The 16,993-nt window shown below is 40.0% G+C and overlaps 1 long non-coding RNA gene across 3 annotated transcripts in view; it reads right to left on the bottom strand.

The window, feature by feature from the left end:
- The window catches only part of LOC115609618, a 254,133-nt gene that overhangs the window by 118,593 nt on the left and 118,547 nt on the right, over window positions 1–16,993 (bottom strand). For all 3 annotated transcript variants that reach the window (XR_003991925.1, XR_003991924.1, XR_003991927.1), the window contains one exon: window positions 5,108–5,216. This is a non-coding gene — a long non-coding RNA (uncharacterized LOC115609618). The remainder of the gene's footprint in view (window positions 1–5,107; window positions 5,217–16,993) is intronic.

The following is a 16,993-nucleotide window of genomic DNA, read 5'->3' as shown; positions in this document are numbered from 1 at the left end:
GGCTGCAGTGTGACCTAGGAGGCAGCCATAATGACACACAGACAGTGAATAAAGCACTAATTTAATTATGTTGTTTGATATATGATGACCTCATCCACTGGTGTTTATACTAATGTAGTGCTTGAAATGCTTTATCGACATATGGGAAGGCACGGTCTCCGGCCTGAAGAGCTTACAGTCTCAAAGACAGAAACCAGATGCATTCTCTTCCTGTAGCTTATTGTAGGTTTTGAAGCTTTGCTCGTTTCTATCGGGTCTTAAATATGCACTGAATGCTGGAGAGCAATTTGCTGAATGAGTACTCCAAACTTGCTGGACAAAATATCTACTGCATGGTTATCTTTGATTACAGATGACTGCCAGTATGGCAAGTCTATGTTCCTACGTACAATCAACAACAGGAAGATACAGACATTGGCGTAGGGAAGCTATAGCTGTTTATAACATCTCCACCAAATTCCTTCAGTTTTGGGGATATCTCATGCCCCAGTATGAGCTTTGACCCACTGTTTTCTGCTGCTACAGAAAGAGTATTGGGGGACAGAGTCGGTACCACCTTTTGGTTCCTCCAATAAAGATTTACATCAATGCAACTGTGCTGTAACCATCTCCTCTCCAAAAAATTAACAATCAAGGCTCAGAGTTTGGTTAAATATATATATATATATATAAAAATATATATGTCTTATTTGGTACTCCTGATTAAGATTCCCTGAAATATACGCAGTAAAGTAACTCTTGATGGTGTCAACACCATGAAAAACTCCATGAGGAAATGATTAGTTCTGTATTCAGTGCAGCATCTGCCAACCATGCAGTAAATAAGGCCATACAAGGAAGGGTGAGAAACAAAACATCAACAACCTACCCACTCATTAAGCATTAGCCATGCTGTGCACTGAACGATATGCAGGCCTTGTGGGGGGAGAGGGCGAAGTACGCAATCCTCTAATTAAAGGCAATCAAAATGAATATTTACCAAGAGGATGAATGAGTAGCTTTAATTGTAGAATTTTCTAGGCTCTGATTGCTTGGTTTTGCAACCTTGAAGTTCAGCCCTGTTTGGTAATCTAAAGGCCTAACTTAAAGCGTTATTTGTCTTATTTTGCTTCTGTACAGGAAACCCACAAAACACATTGTTACCCTTCATAGGTACACACACATGTGCAAGACCATTGCTTTCACCAAGGCTTATCGCAGCAACCAGGCAAAAAGACAGGTTAAAAATTAGATACCCCAACTCTATTTCGGTTTAAGATAATTCTGAAATAGGAATAGGGCTCCAGTACATCCTCTCTCTTATAATGAATTTTCTCAGCAACACTAGATTTTAAAACATCTATTAAAAAATAAATAAATAAATAAAAAACCAAGGAGTCCTGCTAGCAAGGATAAAAGATCAAAAGAGTATAAATTAAATACATTATTAGTGGAGAAAATGTATATATACACACATATGTATTTGAAAACCTTTAAACGTTAACCAGTGAGAAAGCATTTGCCTAGCAGAGCTGAAAAATAGCTGAGAGAGACTTAAAGTAACATGTTTTCATTTTCTTTTCAAATTCTGGTACAAATTCAGCTAATATCACTTTGTATGATCTCATGCCAGGATAGAAGCCAAAAGTTTCACTTGAAAACTTTACAGTTATCAGATCTGGAAAGCTTTTCAATCACTTAACTTTGAGAAGCATTAAGGGAAAAAAAGACCAGAGATAAAAGGCCAGGGGCTTGAAACATTTATCACTTCATCATACTCTTCCATTTGATGCTAGGTCAGCATCTTTACAGATACGATGGAATGCTTGCTATACCTATATTTTGAAAGGTTGGGGGGGGGAATAATTAATCAATGTGCAGGGTAAGAAACAGACACAGAGAAACATGGCCAGGCAATTCCTATGGAGGACAAGCTCCTTAGCTAGCACAGCCAGGAATGGAAATGCTCCTAGGCATAACGGAAAGTTTTGAATACTTGCTTCTAGTGGTGGAAAGCTGTAAACACACAGCCACTTTGCTTTGGTGTCAGCCTCGCAAGAACCAGCTCTGCCATACAGAGGGGACAGCAACCAGGCAAGCACGTACAGGGTAAGTACAATGCTCCCTGAAAGGTCAGGATCGCTACACCTGGACAAGCTCTACCCTCCATTGTGCCAAGACACTGGAGATCCCAGGCCTGCCCATGCTACAGGTACAGTCATCAACACCTCCCTCTTACCACTACCACTGTCCTGTTTGCCTGGGAAAACAGGAGAAGTTCACAAATCCTTCAGACTGACCTAGACCAAGGCTGAAGACAATGGCAAAATGTCCAGGAAAATACAGTGCCCTGCTGAAAGCAAACATTATCAACATATTAAGCAATTGCTAAAATAGGAGAGACCCAGCTCTATATGATACCACATAGAGACTGCATGAGGACAGATCAAGGTAACGAGTACTTTTCTGGCATGTATTTGGCACCTCCAGACTCATTCTGATAAGACTACAAACACTTCACAAGCACAGTTGTAGCCAAAGGAAAGGCAGGCACAAGGTAAAACTGAATACAACCACAAGGACAGAGTACTCTATACTTTGCTGGCCTGAGCACTGTTTTGAGACACTATGCCAGTTTATGAGCTATTAGGGCAGCTTCAGACCTTCTCTTGTTTCAGGCAGGAGCTACATCTTACCAAGTGACAGCCCACTTACCAACTACAGGACAAATGTTACCCATGCAAAGCTCAAATCTTTAAAGTATTCACAACCATTTTAATCTTACCCTCACCAGTGAACATGAAGACCAGCATATAACTAGACTTCCTCACGACTGACTTCAAAATAAAGTTTTAAAACATTGTTTTTTTAAAGCAAGCCAGTATATGAAAGATAGGATAACATAGAGCACATTTTTAGAAAGCACTACAAGACAGTCAGATGTGGGTTTGTAAGCTCACAGTTATTAACTTGTGTGACCATAGGCAGCCCCCTCTTCAAAAAACAGAAAGTACAGAAAGTACTATCAAAATGTTTCTATTGCTTTCCCACAACAAATGGAATGTTTCCATTAAAGCATTCATTGTCCATGCAAGGAAATCTGGTGAGCCTTTTCCTGTCCTTTCTGAAGAACGTTGATTTTTCCCTCTTTCCAACAGGAGCTGCCAGTCCCATGATACCAGTGAACAAAAATTAGAAACCTCGAAATCAAATCTTACCACTGTGTCTTTCCTGATGCAGATCCCTGCTTTCCAACTACCTTCCAAAACTCCCCCTCAAAACACTTTTCTCATTATTGCCTGCACAGTTTTCAACCCTTTGTTCTTAACCTCTTACTAAGAAAGTTCTTATTTCTGGTTCCCTGACTTTGTCTTCACCTTTTCTCTCTCACCAACTGCAGGAGAGACTCTTTCATACCTGCTCTCAAGTACAGCCCACCAAGAAACATCTCTGGAGAAAAAAAAAAAAAAATAAAAATGTTTGGTGCACATGGTTCAACAAAAGTATTCCCACCCACTTCACACTTTACTGCATCTTTTCATCTTGCTCTTTCTTCTGGAGAAGCCACGCAAGTTACTACTCCCATTTGTTTCCCTCCTTCACCCACTGAGCTCCAGATGCTTTGACACACCACTGACACCCACTTTGCTCTGCTGCCTACCCTTCTCTCCCTCCAAGCGCTGGGACACTCCCGTACCTCACAGCAGCCTGCTTCACCTCACCATATACCTCCCATTCCCCTCCAGCACACACTTGCACCTCCTCCAAATTTCTGCTTCAGTCAAAGCCTCAGACTTAGACCCTGACACTTTGACACTATTATGTCATTGTCTTTTCTTCCTACACCATCCAAGGCATTGCTCTTGGGCTGCAGAGTTGTAGGCAGCATGGCAACACCTCAGTTCTGGCTCCCTGAAGCTGACAGAGTCCTGTCCAGATCCACCTTTTTTTTTTTTTTTTTTTTTTTTAATATTTTTTTGGCATTGCCTGCCCCCATGTGCGTAACAGGAAAACTCAGGAGGTCATCCCAAGCTGCCCTGGATGGTGCAGCCTCCATTTATGGCACCACACACAGCTTAAATAGACAAAATTAGTCTAACCTACAAGAAGGTTTAACTCAATACAAAGACACTGTTGCTACTCTGCCAGCGTTAGAGCTCATTTTTACTAGTTTTTAACTATTTCTTGCTGTGTCACAGCTTCGTGCAAGAGCTGTCTGGTTAGCAATACCTGAAATCAAAAGCTCATCCTGTTATACACTGCTCAGCATTGATAACTACACAGGACCACATACACACTCCTGATGGGCCTGTATAGATGCAGACGTGAGAACCTCTTGTCAAAAGCCAGCGTTCCAACACCTTGTATACATGAAGATGGTATATGCTTGGTACTCCCAAAGTTGGAAGAGATAAGAATGTCAAGATTTAATTTCCATAAAAACAAATAAAAGAAATAATAATGTGTGCCCTTTTTTAATGATGGCCCCACTTACTTACAGCCAGAGCCAAAGTCAGCCTGAAGTGAACTCCCATCTATCCTCCTACTGTACTTAACCCCTAGTTTTTTTCTTCCCATCTGAGGGCAAGGAAGTAGTGAGGGAGGGCAGCAGGGAGATACCAAACCTGGGTTTACAGCTGCTGGAATTAATTCACACATCACCTCCACTCTAACAAGTTTCGCAAGTAGGCCACATGCAGTATAGACATATCTGGTGCTGATGCTGACCTGTCTGTTTCACTAACAACTACATGCAGGGATCTAATAAAGCTCCACCTTGAGCTCTTCTCTGGTAGCAGCCTCCCACAGAACTGCTTCAAGACAGGCTAAATCAATTTTGTCAGTTCAGATTTCTTTGACATTGGGCAAAAAGCTTCCAAATCTAAAAAATTCTACATCAAAGGGAGATGGGAGGGTAAGGGAACTTACGGAAAACTCACACCACTTTTTATGGAAACCTTGTTATTACCAAACAGGAATGGAAAATTCTGAAGACTGATGTTTGTAACTAAGAAGTGTATTCTTTTATTTTTACATACACCTATCTGAATTGTATCTTCCTGTTTTCACTAAAGACCTTCAGAAGTAAGGTCTGAGTTAATTACAAATTATCCTACAATTCTCTCACCTGTCTTTCCTGGAGCAGGAAGGAGCAGAATTCTCCACATAAATCCTTCAATCCTATACACATTCCTACTTCAAAAGTGTTAATCCTCACATTGCTCTGTGACTCAAGCCTGAAATAGAGAAAACAAGACAGGAACACTTAGTAACTTTATGTAATGCACTGAATAAAAATAAATAAATAAATAAATAAAACAAAAAACAAAAAACAAAAACCAAAAACCAAAGCTATAATAGGTGCTTTAAAACAATTAGTTCATACTATATTATGTCTTGCAGACACTCAAAGACATTGCTCTAATTCAAGGTCAAACAACTGTAAAACGACAGGAAACAATGGTTTTATACAACTACACAGTCCTATGTTTCAGGATTTTTCCTGTTCAGTTGCAATAAATCCCAGTTAGGCACCACAAGCTCTTCAGTTACTGGAAGAAGTCCAAAATTTCTGTCAGAATGCTTCCTTACTGAAAACTTTCTTGAACAGAAGTGCAACTGGAATGTGCTCTTAAAACACAGCCTTGAGAAATAAAATTATTGAACTTTCATGCTGCAAAAAGGAAGCCAAATTGTGTCAACACAAGATAAATCCACCCTCAGAAATGTATCTTCTAGTTCTTTTCAGCCTCTAGTTTTCAGTGGCTTTTATGTATTTATTTTACCAAATCAGCCCCAAACGCAGGACAAAGGCTCTGGGCAGTGGCAGTGCATGATGTCCCTGTGGGCAACCTTCCAGCACACCCTTCACATCACGCCTTCTGCAACTACCTGAGGCATACACAGTATCTCCTGCCCATCTTGGAAACACCGGCTACAGCAGGATGGCAATTGCAGTTTAACAGCCAAAAGGTAGACCAAGCCTTAAGTCTTAGTAAGTAAATAGTAATAAAACATCTAACACAATAGCTAAGATAAACTACAAGAAAACTCCATATTTGCACATCACTCATGCAAGTATACTGTTGTGAAAATATGTTCTCATGCCATTTATTTCCTATCCTCAAGTTCATACTTAATTTTTATACAGTATTATTATAAATACCAGTATTCTCAATTATACTGTGTGCATTTGTGTGCACTTGTGTGTATGCATGCACATGTGTAGCATCTGCTTCTATAACCTTGACAGAAAATCAACATAAGCAGACATTCCAGTCTAAAATCACAAAGCACACATTTGTAACACTAAACCATGCAGCGTGAACTAAAGACACTGATGCCTAACAGATTTGTGGTATCCAGAGATTTAACCCGTGAACAGCATTAGAGATTCTTCCAGCACTCTGAAAGTCAAATAAAAGCTCACTTCTGCAAAACATTCTGAAAATCCTGAGGAGGATAAAAGAAAGGACATTTTGTCAGCGGTAACCTTTTGTTATATGTAAAAATGTTAAGTGCATCTTCGCTTTTCTTAGCAGTATGAATAAAACACATTGAAGTTGACTGAAGTTGGGAAAATTTCAAGTCCTAACCACCCAGACAGCAAGATCCTTGCTCAGATTAAAACCTTATTAAAATTAAAGACATTATGAGCCTTCATGTAAAAATAAAGGGGGAAGAGGGAAGGGTGATTAACGCCTAGTTTCAGTTAAGACTTTACAGGCAAGGCAGTGAATAGTCACCAGTTCATATGGAGAAGTTCTGTAGCACATACTAAGAAACACTGTCAAAAGATACTACTGTGGTATATCAGAAAGATCCCATGCTACACATGCACACACAATGCTGTGAGGGTTACAGCTGAGGTCACTAGTCTGACAATCTATTGGTTGGAGTTTTATGCAAATAGCTGGTTCAGGAACTTGCAACCAGTTTTTGTATAATCATGATGTATGTACAGAGTGATGTTCTCCACACATGCTGGAAACGTGTCTAGAATAACTGCACAGGGCTTAAGAGCTTTAGCTTCGCAGACTTCTGGTAGTTCAGTTTACAACTGGAGCCAATACAGCATCTACAAACAGATATCTCTTCCTATTACAAATTTATCTGGTTGTATGTATCTAAACAAACTGCTGCATTTAATTACCTTGCTGAGGAATGTACTGCACATTAAACTAGTAATGGAGAAAAAAAAAAAAAAAAAATCACTGAACTTCGTAACTGGAAAGTCCTATCTTCAAAACACACAGCCTCATGTTTTCTAATTTAAGCCACTAAAACTGCAAAATAATGAAAGATACCCATGGAAGGCTCTGGGGAGTAGAAATCACATGAGTTTGGACACCTCTGGTAGCCACAGAAAAGAAGAAACCTAAATTTGATTGATTAACCAAACCTAGCAGCATGAAAATGTTGCTCAGATCTGTTTGTGGACCATGCGGAAGTCCCCTAGCTTCCCCAGCTCAAAGAGAAGGGCTCATTATTAGGAGACTAACATGTGAAGCAAGTATAGTCTGTAAGTGTTTGTAATGACTCTCTCCCCATGCACTTTGTGCTGGATGCAAAGCGCATTTCAAAGCTCAGATGTCGCCAATATCTATCATAGCTCCTTCAAGCACGCAGAGACACACACCTTAAGATCTGCTGGCAGCTGGTGTGAATAAGGAAAGCCAGAATCTCAGATAGCTCTGGAAGAATCACCTGAAATGTATGCTTTGTTGCTCAAGAGATAAAAATAAAAGTGAATGGGCACCAAAAATAGAGATGAGCTATTTAATGGGCAGACCTTGAGGTTCATTCTCAAGCTTGGACCCACCAAAACCAAAGGGTACCTGGATTTCTTGAATTGACCCTAAACTTCAACAGCAAACTACAGGCCACAGTACTTGCTGCATTTTTGTGCAAGCAAACCTTCACATACAAATCAACAATATTACCTTTCCTTATATAGTTTTACGAGACAGGGAGAACATAAGCGTTCACAAAAATATATTAGACAGTTGCGACGTATCTTCCACTTCTCTAAAAAATTTGGGTCTGAAAATCTGCCTGGTTTCAGGTATCTAATTCTGAATTTAAGGTTTACCATAATCTCTGCAAATAGCAAAAAAATCCAGGAGGTTTTTTAACACATTCAAAACAATACCATCTTTGTTTAAGATTCAAAATGGCCAGATAGAATACTTGACTATTTTTTATACATCCCCTTCTCTGTATAAGCTTTTCTATCCAGGCAATCAGCAGTATCTTTTAATAGTTTTAAGTATAAGGGAAAAAAAAAAAAAAAAGTAGTCACAGAAGCTCAATCTTTTTCTCAAAAGCCTGCCAAATTCATGTGAAACACATTTGTCAAACATAGCAAAGAAAAATGCAGGACCTTCCTAACATTTGGAAGAACATGAGGGAAGAGAGGAGGAGAAAAACTGACCAAATAAAACATAACAGAATAAATCAGACCACTTAAATGCATACATGCATGCTTCTTCATCCATAGGATCTTCCTACAGAATGTGCATCTAAAACTGTGTGTATACACACAGGTGTGTGCCTGTGAAAGGGTGGGATCCAGCCCTACCAAAACAGACCTAGCTACCAATCACACCACTGGCCAGACAGGATGGTGAAATTCTCTTTTTTCCCTGCTGTTAGTGCAAGCAAACCAAGGAAAGTAAGGATGTTGCCCACCCTAGGTCTACAGCTGAAGGCAGTAAGCAACTGATGGGCTGTATGCAGTTAGGGTTACGTGGAATGGCTTCACATGGCACATGGCAAGACAGGAGTGACAGCAAGGGGGGAACCTCCATGCTGACCCCTCTCCCATGGCACTGCATTTGACATTGGTGCTGCCTTTGCATGCTGGGCATGCAGAGCTCCAAGGTGCTCGCACATGAAGGGTTGGTTGGGGCCAGGCTAGAGATCTGCACATGCCAGGATGCATGAAATCAGCTCAAATGCCCAAAAGAAGCAGCTTCAGGTGCAGAAAGTCAGTAAATGACAATTGCTTTAAGATACAACACTTTTGCAGAAACACCCATGTGCATGCACACACACAAAAGGGGAGGGGAGGTGCAGAGGACCATGTATACTCTAGAACCACTGTGAAATAAGGTTAAAGATGAACTGGTTATGCGATTTTCCTGGAAATGAAAATATACCTCTAAAAATCATTCTTTAGGTTCTTTTCTCCAAAAAATGTTATGCTGTCCCTGCAAGTGGAAGGTTTCCTGAAAGATTACTTTCACAACCATCACTACCACTGACAATCTTTTGACTGTTATTTAAACAAATAAAATCATATCACTTTGTCAACACACTGCTGATATGACCTAGAGTTTGGCTGTGTTGCTTCCAAAGATATTATCGAAACTGGCAAACTGAGCCTCAGGACCTCAGAAAAGTAATTCATATTTGCTTATACCTATTTCAATCCTATCCACAAGCCACGGCTTGTTTTGGGAGGGAGGTTTCAAGGCTTGCTTTCTAATAAAGACCAAATGTAACATGACCCATGGGCATCTCAGGAAAGAACACAGTCTGAATCTCCCCTCTCACCTCATCATCAAAAGAAGCACGATAGAGGAGGAGGCAAACCATACAAATCTGGGTCACATCAATCCAAAGCCCATATACACTGTGACAGTCATCCCCACTGCCCTATTTCATGCTATGACCCCTATCATCCCCCACTGGAGTGGAAGAGGAGAAGGAACAGCAGCAGTAGGAATTCCTTCATCCCTCATCACAGAATAAAAATAGCATCAAGATTACCTCGTGGTGCCATCTCCCATAGGATCAAAGAGAAGATGTCTGTTATTTATGCCCTTAGCTCAAAGCTTAACATACAATTAAGGTTCAAGACGAATGAGAAAGCTTCAGGGCCCATGAGAAGTGGGTCCTCAGCTGGGTTATGGCTAGGGAACCTGGTCTAGAGTTCAGGTTAGTGAGAGGGTTAGGGCTGAGAGAATGATAAAGCGTAGGAGCCCACCTCTGCTTGGCAAGCAAGTCAGGGCTGCAGGACTTATCACCCACTGAACTCATCTCCTGCGTGCAGGCAAGATAAAAGCTGTAATTTGCCTCTCACAGCTGCCACTGTAGGTTGCAAATATCTTCAGGCAGACATCCTAAACTACATTACACCTGACTAGCCTCGGGTTTTTAGCATAGCATCCCAAAACATTACTCCCTCCTGCCCTGCCCTCCCCCCACTCCTCACTTTCAAAGCAGGGAGGGGTGGAAGGAAGTGTGTATTCCAACAACACTTCATAAATTTCAGAAGCACATTCCTACACACATGCTGCACCTTAACCTAGCCCAAAGCACACAGACTACAGCTCCTAAAGGAGCTGGGGCAGGTACTCAGGGGCCTAGCTTGCAAACAGCTGTATGTGAAACCCAGTCCTGAGATGATCCCCTACTTGGGCTCTCCCCCCACCACATGCAGGGGCCTCTGAACATCCTGGCCAGAAGAACCACTGCAGCCCCACTTACTCTACTCCACTGCTGCAGGAAGTGTTTTGCTTCTCCTGGGCTGCTCCACAGGAAGCTTAAGGCTGAAAGGCATACATATCCAGCAGGCTGAAGAAACTATTTCTTAGCAGTTCACTGTTTTCAAAGTTGGCTTGTAATGAAGATATAAGCACATAACTTGGGTTATCTGTCACTTAATTGCTGCTCATAGCCCTGAATTGCCCGTCTGACCTCTTAAGACAAAACCTTTTCATTAATTAGATTTGCGTCAGAACCAAGTCAAAATGGAAAAAGGAGATTTATTTTCTTTTTGCTGATTTTCTTCTTGATATGAAAATCTCTTTCTATTTAACACAACCGCAATGCACATGAAAACACACACATTTCCTGAAAATTAACTGTAAAGCTAGTCATTAACTGTAAAGCAATTCTGCCATCTGAATTTTTGTTTAAATTACACAAAGACTGAAAAATATTTTCAATGTACCTTCACATGAAAGTTCATCAAATGCAAGCCACTAAATCCATCTGAATAGAAATCTAGGAGTAGAACTTGAAAGTTTGTTCTTTTCAAACTAAAAGCTAACTTCTGTGTCTAGGGAAGAGTTGCACAGCCTCCACAACTTGCCAGCTAAACTTCTGGTTTGTTTTTTGTTCAATTCTTAAATATTTTACAAGATATTCTAGGTATAATCTGAATAATGTCTATCAATGAACAAGGCGCATGATAAAGGAAATATTATTTCATCTTTGCTGATGATAGCACCACACATCCAAGAATATCCACACTCTTAAATCCTTCCAGTGATCACCAAGTGTAAAATTGGCCTCAAAACTGATGCTACTTGAATCTGCCTTGTTCCATCAAATTGTAGCTGAACCATGACTCTGAGTAAGGGCAACTAGAACATCTTGCTCCAAAGTGCTCATGGAAGGAGCCTTGTTTATAATATACATAATATATTTTACATTCATTTTTAACACTGAAAGAAAACCAAAATAAAAATTATTAAAATAATCTTTTGTACTTTTGCAGTTTTCATTATTTAGAAAAATCTTAATTGTGTGCACCATGAAATATAATGATCATCATTGTATTTCATCATATATGAAATAATGATGATCCTGGCAGGATCATCAACTGCCAGGTTTCAAGACATTGTGGGTGGTTTCAAGTGGTCAGATTTCAAAAAGGAAATGGCTTCCTATGCTTCCACCACTTCCTTTTAGCTACATACTTTCCTTATAGGTGTAGTTAATTCTGGCAACAAGTAAGTCCATATATTTAATGCAAGAAAAAACTTCAAGAGATATGTATATTTATTATGATGATTATTTTTACACATAGCCCTCAAAGAAAGAACTAGCTACTCAGAAATAAGCCAGAATGATGAGTTTAATTACACTCATTTAGGGAAGAAGAATAAATCTGGCTTATCTTCAATTATCATTCTTTTAAAATATAAAATATGAAAATATTTAAGACATTGAACTTGGGAAGACACCATCAGCTTCAGAAAAGCAAATGAGTTTTGGGTATAAGCTTTTACCATAGCTAACTTATTAGATGAGGTAGAATTTAACAACATGCAAGTAAGAATACATTCCACATTTTGACACTTTTAAAGAAATTGCCCTGCACTACTCATAATTTCTTATCCAATGTTCTAAGTAGATCATTTATGTATAACATTTGATATAAAATATTCAGTAAAGTCTCAGGATACAGAGTCCAGCCTTGTGCCCTGTAGACTTATAACTAAGTAGATTTTGTATTCTTCCGATTGAAAACAATAACAATTGAAACAAATCCTCTACAATGCCTCTTACATTACTTAATATATTAAATTCTACTTAACCCATACTATCCTGAATCTCACCTTCTGCTATAAGTTACATAGCTAGAGTAGAAGTTGCCAGAGGTAAAAGTTTGCAGCCTCTAACTGCCAAGAGCCTTGTAACTTCTGAGACTGGACTAACCATTATATTATCACAAGAATGGGCACTATTTTGATCTTTATTACTTCTCAGCAGAGAAATATTTTAAATAAAATACCAAATATTAAATACCAAGCATTTCTGTCTCAGAATCAAGTACTACACAGATGAAAGGGGAAGTTTACACTCCTCTGACCCATAGCAAAACAAATCAAGACTTGCATTCAGATCATACTTGGAAATTTTCTCTGGTTTTATTATAAAAATATATTTCTATTTAACTCCTTTCCCAGCTGACTGTTATTTTCTGACAAGAATCTTATTCATCCAAAAAAAAAAAAAAAAAATAAATAAAAAGAAAAAATCCTCATCAGCTGAACAAAAATGCTTCACGAAAACACAACATATTCAAATAACTGGTGAGGAAACATAGACCCTAATGCTCTGGTTCCCACCAGCTTCCCTGGCAAGCCAAGGAGGGACCCAACCTTCCCCTGCCCAGAAGGCCTGCATCAACTCTTGGTTCTACGGCAGGCACCTCCCCAAATCAGACTAGTGCATGGTCCAGGGAGAATACAACCAAGGGGAATTAGAGACAGACACCTCTAGTTTGCAAGACACAGTGAGTGCTGCAGACATGAATTGTGCGCCAAGCAGCTGGTTTCAGCAAAGGTGGCATGAGCAGCAGCAGACATCTGTTTGGGGATATGCCAAAACCAATGCCCATAAACTGAGATATGGAGAATCAGTGTGTTTGCAGCTCATGGGGCAGGTTAGAAGCTAGTATCAAACGACTTGATTTTTGAGTGATTAATTAAGTGACTTGGCCCCAGCCACTTGGCTCACAACCACATCAACCTTGCAGTGCCTCCAAGCTGTAGTACAGTCACACTTTTGGGACCTGAGTTGATATTTCTACCTTACATTGCATAAAAGCACCAATTTAGTCTGAGGTGGCCCAGCAAGCTCTGAAGCAAGAAGATGCTGGGGAGACGGGTCCTAAATTCTCCATAAACCTTTCCTTTCAAACCCTGCTGCACCAGTGGATACATGCATCTGTAGGCACCCTGCACCATGGTCCCAAAAGTGCATGGGGGCCAGATACGAACACACCAGCCTTGCCGGAAGCCCAAGGGAGCAGATGAGCACCCCACTGGGATCCATGTGGAACTGCCACCACTCCAGAGCACCAGAAGAGACAAAGATCCACAAGAGATGTCCTACCTCAAAGGTCAGTGCAGGCAGAGCTCATCTGCTACAGGAGGAAAAGCCATTCCAACCACCAAGGCCAGAACATCTAGTTCTGAGGTTTTTGGTTATAGGTCAGTTGCTTAGGGCGGAAAAGGGAGGAGAGAGATATAAGGAAGGGGTAAGGAAGTTGGGAGTTTTTAATGGGGCTGGTGTTAGCTCCTCCAGAGTTCACATTTCAAAACAAAGCATCATGGTACTTTGTCAAGATGACCAATTTTTCTGAAAGAGTAGGTTTTGAAATCATTTTAATGAAACTAATTTAAAAGCATGTGTATACTTGGAATCAGCACTGGCTCGTGATATTAAAACCTCATCTCCCTTTCTCCCTTCTTGACCCACCATTAAATATAATTAACTCCCACTTGTCTTCCAATGCTTTATGCTTTCTTGGCAAAGACCAGGCTACGAAGCCTATCAGAAAGCAAAGGATGAAGGAAGGAAGGATGAAACACAGCAGGAGAGCTTGTGCCCAAAGCTGACCATTTGAACACCATTTAGCTTACACTTAACTCACAGCAGGACTTTCATAATGTCCTTTATCACCTATAAAGCCATTTCCTCATTACTCATTATCATTACACATAACAAGACAAAGAAAGATGTTTCTGCACAAAATGGAAAACCATTAGCATAGCATCACAAATCAGGAAGAGTTTAGTGATTTTTATAATAGAAACCAGTTCTTGCTTCTGGTTGCTGGGGGAAAAAAATAACGTTACATCCCACTGAAGGTGATCTGTAGCAACAATCCTGAAAATTGGTCTTGACAGAACTCCTTTCAGAGGGAAACCAAGGAATCCCATCCAGCCAGCACCTTCCAGTTCTCAGTCTTGTGTCACACACACTACACATTCACACTCTCACAGTTTGCCCTGTTACATTTAAATATGGGGAAGCCAGCTGCAAAGAATAAAATAAATTGTGTAATACACATTTCAACTTGGCTCCTTCCTGGAATCCACTGCTAATGTATTTTAGCCACAAAGCATACCAGAAACATTTAGCTTATTGCCCTTTTTTCAAGCCACAGAGAGGAGAACAATTCTTAGTCAGAGTTGTAGGGATCTTCCATAGTATTCATTTGTACTAATGCATGATGGAAACATTGATTTCACCATCACAGACAAGAAATATGCCTCAGTAGATAAAGACAGCTAACTCATGAAATCAAGAGTCAAAAATATTTCAGAGACAACCACAGGTCAACATGACATTTCCTCTATCTGATCTTTGACTCTGCTTGTAGATGGCAAAGGAAATACAAGCTGATAACCTTTGTGGTGTCTTACTACCAAAACCAAGCTTGTGTGCACCTGCGAGAGAACAACAGACAGATTGCAAAGTATTGCCCGTCTTTGCCAAATGAAGGTATTTTCTTTTCAGTGAATGTAAATCTAAAAAGAACTACTTCTATGGTAGAATCCTATCAAGTCAGAGGTTCGTGGGAAAGATAATATGCAAGAAATCAGACTTTTTGTATTTCTACAAAATAACATTTTGAGCTTTGGAGATAAAACCAAGCTTCTGAATATTGATATCAAAGAGAATTTACTTACACATAAATAACAACCTCACTGCAAAACCTGGCCAGTAAGTTTCATCCCTTCTTCTAATCCCCTGTATTATTCACTTCTTTCAACTGATTGTTTCTTCTCATTTGACCATTTAACCTCACTGTTCAAGCATTCTACTCCCAGACCACTTCTGCTGCTCTCAGCTCACAGACGGGCTTCCATTAGAGCTACTCTCAGCCTGGAGGAATGTTAATTGTTGTAGAATTACACTGTAAAAATTTATGTCACAAAAAATAACTGAGCAACATAAACTCAACCACTAGTCCAACACACTCAGGTCCATTTCCATCACTGGAAAAATACAAAAGACAAATCAAAACAGAAGCTTTGTTTTCAGGTGGGAAAAAAGTAGCACAACTAAAAAAAAATGACACAATGCAAGCACACGAGGAAACCACAAACAGAAATATTGGCACAGATTAAACTTCAAAAGACATATCTATGATTGTTTCAAAAAAATATGGTCCATCCTAACACAAGAGGTTTATTTTTCGTCACTGTGCTATTAGGCATTTGCTCCAGCTCCTTCTTCCATGCACACACTATGGAAAGACACATTAATAAAAACAAAACAAACAAAAAACACCCATCATTTATGTCCAGACGTGACTCAATAATTTAAATGTGCCTCTATGTAAAAAAAAAGGAAAAAGTACATTTTTATAGTATAGTTCTGGTAACTTCATTCAATGGACCTTCATGAACTTGAGTTTAACACACATGTAAGTGGCCAGGAATGCTATTCTAGTCATACGCTCATTGAACAAGTTGTGACGACAGGCATTACCAGGAACAAGTCACGGAGTAGTTGGAGACAAGGCAGCAATGCCAAAAGGACTGGTGGAGTCAGCAAACAAGACAAAGAGGCTCACCAAGGTTTCCACAGGAAAAAACAACAAGTATCAAAGTGGTTTCTTCTTGGAGACCCAGTAGTTAGAGGCAAACCTTTTTTAAGCTCAGTGGAAAAGACACATGCATACAGCACCAGTAAATTACAGAAGCCATTATGCCAACCTGCCACAGCTGCAGTGTTGTGGCCTCTTCATGGGGCTGAATCCTCAGCTTCTGCCTCCATCTCTTTCCACCACAAAATCCTTTCACTTAATGCTAGATGAGTTCATGTCCTTACCGCAGTCCAACTAGAAGGGCTTTGCTCTCCAGCTCCTCTTCAGCTACAAGTAATATACCAGATTTTTAGATTGCCTTCAAGTTTCAGAAAAAAAGGAACTCCCACCCTAGATGGCAAATCTCCTGCTGCAATCCATAAGCTCGAACAGATCAGGAAGGCCAGACCTGCAGCTCTGACCCAAGGGCAAGGCTCTTACAAAAGACAGCTGGGACCTCAGCATCAATGAAAAAGCAGAGGGTGAAAGAATATGCCACTAAGATGGCCTTTCCTATAACCTTATAACAAACAGTGCTTCAGACAGAAATGAATGTCTTATCAGCAGAGACACCATTTCCCTATTTCTTTCTGTCAGAGAAGGCTTTATTTTTATATTCTCTTTTAACTGTTCAGTGGGAAACCAGTATATCTGCTATACTTCAATTCTCCAAACTTCTCCTGGTTAACATCCCTGCGCAGGACACACTGCACACTGTATTCAGGAGTTGAAATGTTGGTATTTTGGTGGGTTTTGACAAAGTTAAACTTTTTCAGTTTCATTTTCTTCCTTTGAAGTCTTAAAAGAAATACATTTATTATCTTCTTACCACAAATATAGAAAAGCTCTACAGGTGATAGGTTGACTCCCAGCTACGGGTTTTCTAGCAAACTT

Source organism: Strigops habroptila, chromosome 1 (assembly GCF_004027225.2).
Source record: "Strigops habroptila isolate Jane chromosome 1, bStrHab1.2.pri, whole genome shotgun sequence".
Taxonomy (NCBI): Eukaryota; Metazoa; Chordata; class Aves; order Psittaciformes; family Psittacidae; genus Strigops; species Strigops habroptila.
Note: the sequence above shows the minus strand (reverse complement) of the source record. Positions and strands in the feature narration are given on the sequence as shown.